This window comes from Myzus persicae, unplaced genomic scaffold (genome assembly GCF_001856785.1).
Source record: "Myzus persicae strain clone G006 unplaced genomic scaffold, MPER_G0061.0, whole genome shotgun sequence".
In the NCBI taxonomy this organism is placed as follows: domain Eukaryota; kingdom Metazoa; phylum Arthropoda; class Insecta; order Hemiptera; family Aphididae; genus Myzus; species Myzus persicae.
The window spans coordinates 543,907-558,126 of NW_019104045.1; the positions used below are offsets into that span (position 1 = coordinate 543,907).

General features: G+C 31.8%; 3 non-coding genes across 3 annotated transcripts; all 3 read right to left on the bottom strand.

The window, feature by feature from the left end:
- Positions 1-9,366: 9,366 nt before the first annotated feature.
- Trnaw-cca lies at positions 9,367-9,438 on the bottom strand. Its single transcript has one exon. It is a non-coding gene; the product is annotated as a tRNA-Trp (tRNA).
- A 1,131-nt stretch (positions 9,439-10,569) lies between these two features.
- On the bottom strand, positions 10,570-10,641 carry Trnaw-cca. Its single transcript has one exon. It is a non-coding gene; the product is annotated as a tRNA-Trp (tRNA).
- A 988-nt stretch (positions 10,642-11,629) lies between these two features.
- Positions 11,630-11,701, bottom strand: Trnaw-cca. The gene has a single exon. It is a non-coding gene; the product is annotated as a tRNA-Trp (tRNA).
- Positions 11,702-14,220: the final 2,519 nt, after the last annotated feature.

Consider the following 14,220-nt stretch of genomic DNA (forward strand, 5'->3'; position numbering starts at 1 on the left):
CACACACACACACACACACACACACACACACACACACACACACACACACACACACACGCGTAGTCATGCGTGTGTGTATATATATACTTGGTTAATCGGACGCGCCAGAGGAGACTTGTCAAACGGGTAACGGCGCGGGCGTGGAGGCATATTTATACGTGTACGAGTGTATGTACGTCTGTGCCTATGTGTATAATATGTGATATTCTGGAGCTCGCAGACGGTGAGATCGAAACTGGGTGTGTGTGTGTGTGTGTGTGTGTGTGTGTGTGCGTGCGTTATTTATTAGCGTATCGGTTTGATTTACAACGGCGTTTAATAGACGCTACCGTCGTCGCCGTCGAGTCGGCGGCGGGAGTCGAGAGGACACGTGGTGGAATGAAACGGAAAAAAAAGGTTGTTATTATTTTTGACCGAAACCAATACCGGATGACCGATAAATCGTTGAGAAATGTCCGTACGGTGCGTGCGACTTTGGCACACGCCGTATACTTTTATGACATTTATCATACGTCATTATACACATAATAATGTTACACATATGACGTGTTATTAGTTGTTGTACCTATGTAGTATGTGTGCATAATATAATATGAAAACACACTCGTTTTTAAAATTGTAATAATTCGATGTTAAAATAAGTGCGACGAAGTTGGTACAACTTTGTACTCTGTACAGGTACCCAGGTCTGGGCATAAACGAGTTACAAAGTTTAAGTTAAGTTAATTTTAACTTTCCAAAATTTATATTTGACTTGACTGATTTTTATTGATACGAACTTAATAGACAACTAGTTGCTTTCAATAAAATCCAAGTTATGATAATATATAAATAATTAACTAGTACGCTGCATGTACATTTACTTCTATACTGTTTTAAACCATATAACTGGATATTTCTATATTACAAAAAAAAAATTAAGTTTGGTTAGTATAAGTTAATCGTAAGTTTCCAAATAAATTTTAGCTTCATTGAGTTTAAAAAAAATTAGGATAACTATCGACTTTAAGCTTTTTAAAACGTTTTCCATCAACTCAACTGAAATCAATTCAAAATTATCATTAATTTTCTCAGGCTCGTAGGTAGGAAGTAGATGCCCATAGGTGCCAATGAAGATATATTTTCAATGGATAAGTGCACGTGGCAAACGTGATGAACGATCATAAAAATATAATTTATGTACATGATAATATGATGAGAAATGACGACTTGAGTGCCCCAGTGTATTTATGAGACATCGAGACATATAATGCCTCCAACTAATGCAGTTCCGCGGGGTCTAAAGACGAGTGGCGGATTATTATTGCATGTATAATTTATATACATGATGTGCGTGTGTGTGGGTGTACGAGTGGGTGGGTGTTTCGCTATGAGACCTATGGTGTTCGTACGAAGCAAAGTCGGCGTTAATTGCTGCCCCGGACTTGGGTACCTGCAATCTACACGCCGACCACGTATATTGCAATAAATCATAACGTCGTACACCGGTCGAAAAATTCGTTGTACTATGTGCACGACGGTCCGAAGAGGCTCAAAATAAGTGCGGAGAGGTGGCTAGAAAAAATCAAAGTACATATCATGCTGCGCCGAATTTATGAAACTACGGATTTGGCTTGAAAATTAGTGAAATCGACAGAACCTGATAGCTGATTTCTAGAATAAGGCAGACTTTTCACTGCCAAATGCAAGAATTCGGCCTCGCATTATTATTGGGACATTATTACGAATAAAGCATTAGTAAATACTAAGCACGATGCCAGTTAAAAAAATGAATGATTTACATATATTACAATAATATACATTATGTTAATAGTGTAAGTTGGAAATTATGTTAAAGGAAGTGAAATAAAAAAATTAGTTACTTCTTAGTTCTTGCAAAAAATTCACTGTAGCCTGCTGTAGGGACCTATCTATTACGAATGTAAAATTAAATTACTGTTATACAAATGTTTAATAAAATATCCTTAGAAGGTTGGCAAACCGTCTTCGCTCAAAGCGTTATTCCTCTTACACAACGATTTATCATTTGATTTAAATTTTACACATCCATTATGTGGCCTACTCATTTCCGAGGAATAATCGACATCTGCTATACAGCAGAGCGACTTCTCCGGTTTTTGTTGATATAATAATAAATACCCGGTGCTTGGGGGAGAGGGGGGGTCACTAACGTGTGCTGCGGCCGAGCATCGTTTGGCGTCCCTGGCCTCTGGATGGGTGACCACCGCGGGTATCTTGGAGACGAATCCTTGTCCCACAAAAAACACATATCCAACCGTAACCCCACACATACCTAATGGCCAATCTTGGTGAGGGTCACAAAATTTAAAAATAATACACACAAAATACACAATTGATATTTTATTTAATTTATTCACAAATATTATAATGATAGAAAGTTTACGTGATTAAGCTATGTGTTATATGTATTTAGGTAAAATATTACTGGTGTCCTAATAGTAAAATTATTGGTTTTCTTATAGTCAGTAAATTATCGATTAAGTCAGAAAATATAACATTATATTACAAGCATTTTTATTACTATTATAGAAGACTCTAGGTATAGATAATTATTAATTGTATGTTGTAATTATCTAAACTTAATGAGTTATTATATGTTTACATATATTTTGTGAACTGAAATTTAAAAATATAACTATTTATTTAGTGTATTTTAACCTAATTGTAAACCCCTTTGGTGATACTAATAGTTTAACTCAAAACCATCTTTGACCCCTGGGGGAAATATGAATGTATATTGTTAGACAAAACATGTACAAAGGAAATACGTCGAAGTCCGTTTAAAAACAAAATAATCATTGTTTTCAATGAATGAGAAATAAGAGAAATTAACAATCACATATATGTTCACACGGTTATAAACAATTAATGTGTTATTAATTATCGAACTTCCTTTAACCTAATTACCGGACAACGTTTCCTGCAACTATAAATGCGTTGCGTTTATTAACAATTAATAGTGTATTTCATACACCAGACTGCAGTATTAATCTATTTTGTATTGTAATAATAGTATTTCTATAGTACTATTATTATAGTGTTGTGTGGATTATTATATTTGGTGAGTGACAACTGAAAAGTACGTAAGAATAATTTATTAAATGACTGCAGCAATGTAATTGTATATCATAATATTTATTTAAGTATACTAATTTTATTTTTATTTATAATTTTCAATTTTCAACATTATTCAAAAAAAAAAATACAAATTTAAATTTAAATTAAAAACTATAATACTTAAACGTGCAGGGTAATAAAGTAGAAAATTAAAACTTAAATGTTTTGTCATTGTAATGACAATGTTTCATTTCTTTCTGTCATAACACTCATAAGTCGTAAGTTATTAGTCATAGTAATGACTAATGAGTAACAACGATCATGCTTCAACATGAAGTTAATAAGTTACAAATATCAATGATAAATGAATAGAGCAAGTACCTGAATAGAAGTAATGAATATTATAATAAACGAGTAGTTGATAATGGTACGTGGTAAATAAAATAATTGTTCATACTTATTTTATGCTAAATGTCTGTGTAAAAAGAAATAGTCATTAATAATTAATTGGGTATAACTCTTTGTGATTTATCTTAAATTAAATATTAATTTATAGCGAGAGTTTACATTAATGAAGTATTGTCTTTAATCTGTATCTGATATATATGTCATTTAACGTTTAAATGCGTTTGTTATAGTTTTTATCAAAGCAACAATGAAGGCTGCACATACGGACATACGGTTACCTAAAGGCTCGAGGGCTGACGGCGTTAAATATTTATGGCAATAAAATAACAAATATTAAATAAATAAATTAACACCAATAAATAAAGTACGGTAAAATCAAATTAAAATATCAAAAACACGGAAATTACTAAAATTAATCAATAAAATATAGATATGTGAACATTATTATTCGTAGTAAATATATATCATTGAAAAATCTTAAGTGGTAATAATGTATCCTCTATCATGTCTTAAATGCAATAAATACACATAGTTATATTTCACTCGGATGCGAACACAATATTATTCGTCTTGCAGTGTTTACTTGTGCGAACAGATTTATGCATTTTTAATGAACTGTATAATAAACCTACCTAATGGAATTTTTTTCGTTTCCGACACGGAAAAAAATATTACAAAAAGCGTATCCCTCGAGGGGTTTGTGCAAAAACAAATATTATCATATTATTATCTATAAGGTATAATCAATGTACCTATATCAATATTATGAGTAGTCTTTACCTAGGCAAGGCGCCTACGTTGTATAGAATAACGGCCAAACGACGAAATTACTACAAGAGTAGACGAAAAACGGACGTCTCTATAGAGCGGGAAAAAAATTCATCTTGCCGGTATTCAAATCTTTGAATCCTCGAGTACCGGTATCTTATCTTATCGTCTTATACATCATCGTCGTGGTGCAAGACTCGGACTTTACAAAACGTTAATATTAATAAAACATGTTTAGACGACAGTCCTGCAGTGCATATTATAACAACGCGTGTAAATGAGTGTGTTAACTGTCGCAAAGTCGGTCGACATGATGTACGCGCAGGCAGATCAGCACTCGGCAGTGCACGCGCACACACACACCTGCCTACATATAAGCGTATTTTATCTACGCTCGCAAACACACCCTAGCAGCAGCACCCCGCAGGTCGGGATCCTAGGCGACGGACGACGACGACGACGTCCGCTCCTACTCGTCCGCTCGTCCGCTCGCGCGGCAGATGGAACCGTTCCAGAGGTCTCTCTGGGCCGCCGCCCAACCCTTGTCCGCCACGCTCGCAATCGATAAGCTCGCGCTAGTCCAACACCGCCGACACCGCGCCCGGCGAGTGGGCGGTGCAGCGTGGTGATTGCCGGCTGCCGCCGCTGCTGCAGTGGTCGAGCCGCACACACGACGTCTGTACGCAAAATACGCGTGCGGTGTAAACGGATGGGTGTGCGTGCGTGTGGTTAGCGAATAGTGTATAATGTGGAAATCACGACTGAAAACCCTGCAGAAACAGGTATACAGGGAGAGTGTGACAGAAACAGAGGGAGAGGGAGAGAGAGAGAGAGAGAGAGAGAGAGAGAGACGGACGCGAGGAAATAATTAAACAGAGCTGCGGTATTACATATATATATATAGTGCGAAACCGTTCCCCGCCCGCTCTACAGCGATTCACACCAACGCGGCGTGGATGAGGGGTGTGCCCCGCCGCCGAGGGGGTGTCGACGACCGGCTGCGAGGGGGTTTAATTTATTCGTCCGAGTGCCACACGAAAACCGTGTTCGCTTAAAACGTTAATTTTTCGGCGTCCTGCCCACGCGCTTTTTGCACCCTTTACGTGATTTGCATACGAAAGCTTCGGTTTGTAGACTTGTCGACGGCGTTGTTAGTGTTTTCGTTTTTTATTTTTTACGTGCGTGGGTCGAACTCTTGCCCCCGCCGACCTGCGGCGTTTCCTCGACGAGTCACCTCGTCCGACTGAGACCGAGGGGGGGGGGAGAGGGAGAAAGTTTATATTATAATATATAATTTATACCGTTCACAGTCTTCGCACCGATGAGTATTGTACGATGTATATAGGTTATACTGCGAGTAAAGATATTTTTAAATATGCGTACACAGTACGCGCACCGAACAGGGCATTATATTATATGGTACGACGACCGATTTTGATTAATCGCACCGGTTATTATTTGGCACCGTTTTTCTACATCACACGCCTCTCGCCTCTTATTTTTATTGTTCTAACCGTATACTCATACCGGTATCCTTACTTAGGTTAACGATGGTTGAATTCGGGTCGTTAGAAATATGGAATTAACCCGTACTATACCTACTATTAAACATGGGCTTCGAAATATCTTCATGATTTACATATCCATTTCGTGTCACACGATAACGCGTCAGTGCAAACTATTATTACATAATCACGGGGAATGTATTCATTCGAAAATGAAGTCTGTATTTTACCTTTCAGATATAAATCATTTGTCTGTATTAACATTGGAATTCTCGGTTTGTTTTTATATTTTAGCATATAGTTGTTTAACATTTAAAAGAAAAACAACAATAAAAAGTAATAACTAGTGTTTCATTACATTTATAATTATATTCTGATAAATTATTCTATTATGCATTTTGTTTTTGGAAAAAATTAGTTCAACCAATTTCATACCAGTTTACTATAATACTAATACACGATAGTAAATAATAAATATTTAATTGAATTATTACACTAACTATACGTATGGGTAAAATATTATGTATCTATTGTACATATTATGATGTTCCAGGCGTTCTATTATAATTATATTATTGTTTCTATATTGGTAAATAAATTGCCAATAAAGTTAGAAAATATAATATATCATAATATGCGGTATGTAGTTATTATATATGTATATCCATTATCGACAATAGGCAATTATAAATGGCACCTATACATTGCAATTAATAATTATCTTAACTAAATTATAGCTATTATGTTAACACATTTTTATATTGCTATTTAAACAGATACAAATGCATTGAGTGCATTTACGAACAAGTTCTCGGGATTTTTTTAATATCCAAAAAATGTAAGTAGTCGAAAATTTTAAAAATAAGTAGAATGTGTCAACTTATAAGTTAATACAGCTAGTAATATTATACATGAAATAATATTACGGTAATGACTATATGATTATATGTACGATTTTATTTTAGCAACATACCGTACTGCCAATGAGTACTTGATAGTTCTATTAAAACAGACCGACCGAGGTCTTCGATTTCTTTTTAAAAATAAAACCAACAGGATTTTGAAGAAACTGTGTTGCGTAATTAAACATTAAAACAATTTTACCTATGTTCTTGTTTGTTTTTCCCAATTATTATGAAAAGTACTCGACATTTTCTATATACTTGACCAATGTAGTAACTAAATCCCATTTGCGAACCTGAAACCACCACTAATTATTTTGAAGATTGAAGAAAATGTTCTGCTTCAATACATGATTAGAAATCATACACACACACACTCAAATCATTGTAAATCACCGAAAAACTTAAAGGTAATCTTGGAAAAATGTACTCTGGTCATACAATAGATTTTATTGAACAGAATATTAAATTATTGCTTTAAATTGCTTAATATTATATTATAATACGAGGCATTCAAAAAAATTGGAAACGCTTTAATTACTATTTGCCTGTTATTATACCTACATAATTTAACGACAACAGATAACATAACACTGCTGCACATTATTATTAGGTAAAATATTTAATCATTTCATTAATTAAATCGTTTTATCTTTTATCAGTCCTAATTGGTCTAATGATCGTTTCCAATCTTTTTGAACACTCTGTATATATTTTAGAATAATGATTATTATTTACAGTATATTTTCGTTAATAAGTGAAAAGCTAATAAAACAAAAATATAACTACCATTTCACAACAAAACCTAGGTGTAAAGAATATATACTAAAATAGAATGTATTCTAATCTCTTTTATATTGATTCCATTTTAATTAATCTAACTATATTCTATATCAATTGATTAAATACTAACTGTCTTAGATAATCATTCATATGATAGGTACCTATAATTAGATCCTCCACAATGTATCTACTTACTCAATCCTAATAAATACTCTAAATACTAAAAAGTATGGAGCTGATAATAACTAATAACAATAAGTAATACAAATAATACTATACTTAATTTTTTAAAGATAAATATTTATTTTTTGAAAACTGAAGTACCTTGTACCTAAGTGATGAATAAACTAAAATGTTTTATGTGTGTATATATTAACAAATGTAGAATTGACAGTAAATATTTTCGTATTATTTGAATAAAATAAATGTTTATTACTACCAAGTACCAGAAAACCAATTCAAGGACAAATTTAATGCAGTAAAGCTAATATAAAATACAATTATAAAACATTTTAGCTACCTTTTTAAGGTTAATTGTGGTGTTATTTGCTGTAAGAAGTTATAAACCGTGAATTCGAAGTAGGTAGGTACTACCTATATTGATTTTTAATATCATATTATACATCTTATTTCAAACATTAAATTGGACATGGACTAAATCAGTAGGTAGGTAAATCCATTAAATATTTAACACCTGCATTTAAGTGTTTTATTTTTAATTGAAACATAAAATTAATAACAAAAATAGTAGTGGGCATTTTAATAAAAAAAAAAAACCAATTACATCGCAACGAAATACAAATAAGGCTTATTTGTTTTAAAATACTCGACTCATTTGGTTTTATAATTATAAACATCCATTGTGTATGGTATTAAATAACTGTTGAAAAGCTGTGACGTTAAATTAAGCCGTTTCTTAAAACAGAATAAACGTAAATGAATATCACCACGTCGACGGGTACCAACGTTAAATAAAAATGTTTCTTGGGATCAATAAATTTCAAAAAAACACAATTTGGGTTGACACGAGATAATTAATATGGGAGGGTTTTGAATAGAATACTAAGTGAATATTGGTTTTAGAATATAATTCTGCAGCAAGTATCCCGTCGTGCTCATTTACCCGAACGTCGCCACCCGATGTTCTATCGAGTTATAAGTCCCGCTCAAAAAACGTCCAACGTGTTACTTAGGGACTTATATTTTTAGAGAGGATATATTGAGCATTATTGTTTCTTTTTTACTTAACCGATGGTTGAATTCGGCAAGATAAAATAGAACTGTTACGTAATACAATATAAAATATTCTTCACAATATCTTATATCATGAAAAAAACGAATTTAGTGGATTGAAGAATGAATACAATTGTACACACTAATTTGAAATTTCAAAACTGCCTTAAAAAGTACAACTCCGTCATATTTATATAAAAATCATGAAAATGCAAAATAAACATATATTATGATCAGTATTACTTAGAACGTTTATTTTAAACTCAATAATAACATGCTAAACTCTATAGGAAAAACTCTGATATTGCATCTAGAATTGTAATTTTATAAATAATGATTGATCAAGTCAGCGGTCGGCAACCCGTGAGTAAAATTTATAAAAATCACTTACTTAGATCGTATTGAGGGTTTTAATTCTCAGCTCCCAGTCCATAATTCGAAAACTTGAGTTAGGAACTGCGGATTAAAACATTGTAGAAACTTTGTTATGAACTAATAGACTTGACAGATGTGAACTTAAATGAATTAAATTTGATATGATCATACATGTTTGTTTAAAATAAAATGAGTTACATTAAAATTGTAGCCTATGTGAAAAATTCATATCTAATTTTTCGTCCTTGACATTGAAATGGTTGCTGATCCATGGATACTAGAATACAGGTGAAAAAAAGTGCAAAAATTTGAAATGACCTCGACGTGATTTGAACACGCAACCTTCTGATCTGGAGTCAGACGCGCTACCGTTGCGCCACGAAGTCATTATAGATGAGGGACCAAATATAAGAGATTTAAGTATATTGATTTATTTCAATGTATAAAATAATATAACGATTGATACAAATATTTATTTATTTTCATAAATAAAATAATGACTTATAATTGTATAATAAACCGATAAGCGTGTCCGATTGTCGGTGTTGAAGTAATTGGCTAAAATTATTATGTTCATACGAATTGTCTGTAAGAAGTGTAAGAGAACAATTTATAATTAAAAACAATTACCTAGTTACCCATTAAATGTTCACAATTTTTTTTAGAATGTAGGTATTTATAATAGTTACATCCTTAGTAAATAAGTACTTATAAGTATAAGCACCGAACATTTGAATCGATTTTTTTATGGTTGGCACTTTGGACGTTATAGTATAATACCTATTTTAATTTATAAGCACAATTGACAATAAATAATATGTGGAATAGCATAATATTACTTAATAGTTATTACTTATTAGTAAGACAGTAGGTATACCAATATAATGAGAATGTACCTACGTGAATCTTAAACGATTTTGTAGTCGCCAAAAAATACATCTTCGATCTTCCAATGGAATACGATTACGTATCTAATAATAATTTTTTCACACTGTGGGTGAAATCATTGTTTGCCCAATTGCCAAAACATACATATTATTTCCAAATTCCAACCATTTTTTTCTATAAAATTTTTTTTTTAAAAAATTATTTATAGTTGATAAAATGTCTTAATTTTTGTAATGCGTAATTTTTTTTAAATTTTAACACCTACGTCTTGGATAATTATTGTAATTTGTAAGATATTTCTTATAGGAGTTTTTAGTTTTTACTAAGTACTCGAATGAAAAAAAAAAAGTTTAGTGTAAAGACACATAGGTATACATTAACAATGAGTGATTGGAGTTGAATTTTGAAATAGGTTTAAAATGTTAGGGCGACAAAAAAATAAACACGACGATGAGTTATTTTACATCCAAAGAGTAGTTAGTTGCCCGTATTGACAAGCTCGAAACCGAAAAAACTCGTCAAGCTTGCTTATAAATTAGCCACGTCGCCCACTGCAATAAATTGTGTAACAAAAGTGGCAAAAATAATTAATATTCGTGTACACGAAAAACAAAAATGTACGTCGCAATTGACCTCGACGTGATTTGAACACGCAACCTTCTGATCTGGAGTCAGACGCGCTACCGTTGCGCCACGAAGTCGACGGGCAATGAGAGAGAACTTTGAGTGTTATGACTTGTAAGTGAGAAATGAGAGCAACCACTTTGGTCTTCTCAGAGAAGCCGCAGATGGCTTAGGTACCTATATTATACAATTATATTTTGTACTTTTCAAAACAACAATACCACTCGTCATTATTTGGAGAATTGTTGTTGTTTTAATATTTAAAAAATGTTTCATATTATATTATATAATATAGGTACAGAGTGATTAACCAAACGCGCGTGTTCCCTTTATTCTTTAACAATTTGCAGTTATTCAAAATCTGGTTTTAGGAATCTTTAAATATTATGCTCATAGACAATATTATTTTAAAATTCTCGAAATTGTTTGTACCTACCACTTACAAGGAGCGTCATGTTGAGAGATGAACTTCTGTTTTTCAAATGAGAACTAAGGTAAGTTTATTGAAAATTTGGACGTGGCTAATTCAAAATTCGAATTAGTAGTTTCTTGGCTGTTAAAATGTTCGTACTATGACACTAAGGATAGGTACTATGGATACATTTGATACCATCCTTTAAAATGATTTTACAAAGATATAAAATAGACGTAATTTTGGGACTAGTATTTATTGTACTTTTATACTTATACTTTATACTGTACACTTATAGCCATTTTACAAATTACCAATGTTGATTACTAAAATTTTCGAAAGACCATAGCCCCCCTATCTTATAAAACCATTGTAATGGATATTTCATATTATTTAACTTCATAATAATGTACACTGAAGATAACAAGTATGTCGCACATTGTTGAAAATTTGAAATACTGTTTATTCGAATATAATAATATGGGTATGTGTCTAAATCTAACGAGTATTAATTTTTTAATTTTAAATTATTAAAGCTAAATTAAAAAAAAAAATCATCAAAAATTCAGTAACTACAATAATTATTTATTGAAGAATGAAACATTTTGTAATGAAAACTTCAAAAAAATTTTAAAATTTTGTCAAAAACAAATTGACCTCGACGTGATTTGAACACGCAACCTTCTGATCTGGAGTCAGACGCGCTACCGTTGCGCCACGAAGTCTTGAAGTTGTTGTGAGAAAATTTAAAAATTTAAATTGAATTAACTTTTTATAATATGTTAATTGCAAATGAATAATTTTTATTTACATGTAAGAATAGTGTATATCAAAAATATAATTATTTAATCATTGGTGCTAAAGTCAAAACAAAAATGAAATTGTAATGTTAAAAATTATAAATACTCGTACCTATGTAATATCCTTCTACAGTTCTACCACACCAGTACACCACCCTGATGCAATGTCCCAACTCTAAGTATATCATTACGAAAGATTAAAAAAATAATAGTACCTATTGTAAAACCAGGAATTCCGACCAATAGTCTGTCATATGGTACCCTCGCTTCACCCGATGAAAATGAAAAATCATTACTTAGTGAATAATAATAAGATATATAATAACACATTAACACGAGTTATAGGGTATTTGAATAAAATACAATATTCTTGGTTGGTGTATATTTTAGGTTTTAAATAATTTGCTCGACTCACACCATCAATTGTACATTTGTATCTAATTGATAGTCGATAGAGTGATGAATTCGATTGAGGATTTGCTTGACCTTCGACATAAAGTTTTTAATGTAGAATGTGTTATCAATCAAAATTCTTTTTGGTCATTACTCCTTAATCACTGGTGGCTTATTTTTTGAAATTATATAATAGCACATTTAGTTAGTTTTGTAGTTGGTACGTTTGCAATACAAGTCTCTCATTAAAATTCATGTGGCTGATTTAGTCCATGATCTCATTATACATACTCCTAAAAATAACAATATTATGTTTTATTAGGAATGTATAAATTTTATATATTTATCGTTTTTGTTCAATTTATTTTTAATACTCGATAGGCCATTATTGCTTTATTTCCGTCAACCGCGGAGAGTATAATTCACCTAAGGGCTAGGACTGCAAACTTTAACACAATACTTATTGGTAAATGTATAGAAACATAAATAAATCACAAATAATAAAAAATAAAAATAAAAATATGATATATTATAGAGACTAAGTGAAAAAACCTCAGTAAATTAGGATATCCCTAATTACAAGTTTAGCTTTAGCCTTTAGGTACCATAGTCCGCCGCGAACAAACGGATTGTTGTATTTTTTCACAAAGTTCGCGGCGGACTCAAATAAAATGTGTGCATAAATAGAAAAGAAATATATTATATTTTAAATATAGATTTTATAATATATTATACTAATATAGATAACATAATATTACTACAACTATACGTCTACACTCTAATAATAATAATAACTATATTATACTACTCAACTATATTATAAGAACCAAAATTCTTAGAAATCTCCAATTAGTAGACAATACACTGAATATTCTACAAGTATCAGCACTTCTAGAATATCCTAGACAATTCTAGAAAATGTATTAACGAATAACAACATTGAAAATAACTTGTTTTGATAGATACAAGAAATGAAGAAAATATATATAAAATTATTGAGTATAAGCTATAAATTGTAATGAAGTACTTCATTTAAAACTGAGCAATGAAATAGAACGATGGCCGATGAAACAGAACGATTGATTGATTTTGTGCGAGAATGCGTTTATTTGTATGATACGAGTCATCCAGATTATAAAGATGCAGTTAAAAAACAGGAAAATGGACAGATATTGCACATAAACTTAATCTAAAAAGTAAGTTACATACACTATTATATTTTTAAGGAGGAATTGATAATCATCAAATAGTATAAAGGTTCATGTATCTATATTGTTAATAAATTTATGGTGATTATAAAAATTTTAATACTACTACAAGACACGAACTTATTTACACCATATTAATTATTATAAAAGGTACCATTTACATTATACTGTCCAGAATTTCAATAAAAAACTGCTGAAGTTCCTTATTTTTTTCAGTTACGATTGTACCTATACAGGTACCTAGATCATTAGACCAAAATATGTCTGATATTTTTCCAACTGGTCTAAACACTCTAAACACGCTTGTCACTACATTGAGCAAATTCAACTATATAAGGTAAAGGTTCAGAAAATGTTTGGAACTATTTGACACACGTATTTTAGTATGATATATCACAATATGTAGTGACACCGGCTGGCGATGGGACTCGAGGGAAAGGGGATGTATATATAAATGTATAATTTATTATGCTCTATTTATATACATAGGTATCGCACTGATATAATATTGCATGTATTATATTATAATATCATGATGATCATCAAACATTTTCGTGTACCCCAGAAACATATACATAAACGTATATATGTACGTGTGCATATACCCACACCCGTGATCGCGTTGCGATATTAATAAAAGCAATAAATTCGGATTCCCTCCCGTGACGACGGTCCCATTGTTAAAGGGACAATAATATTATTAATGACTGTGCGCGACAAATTTTCGGTGTGTACGTACAAATTTCCATATCCTTCCGACGCGTGTCCCACGTCGTTCGACGGTTCCTTCTGTATAAATATATATATTTTCTTTTCCCTTCTCATATTTTTTTTTTTTATACA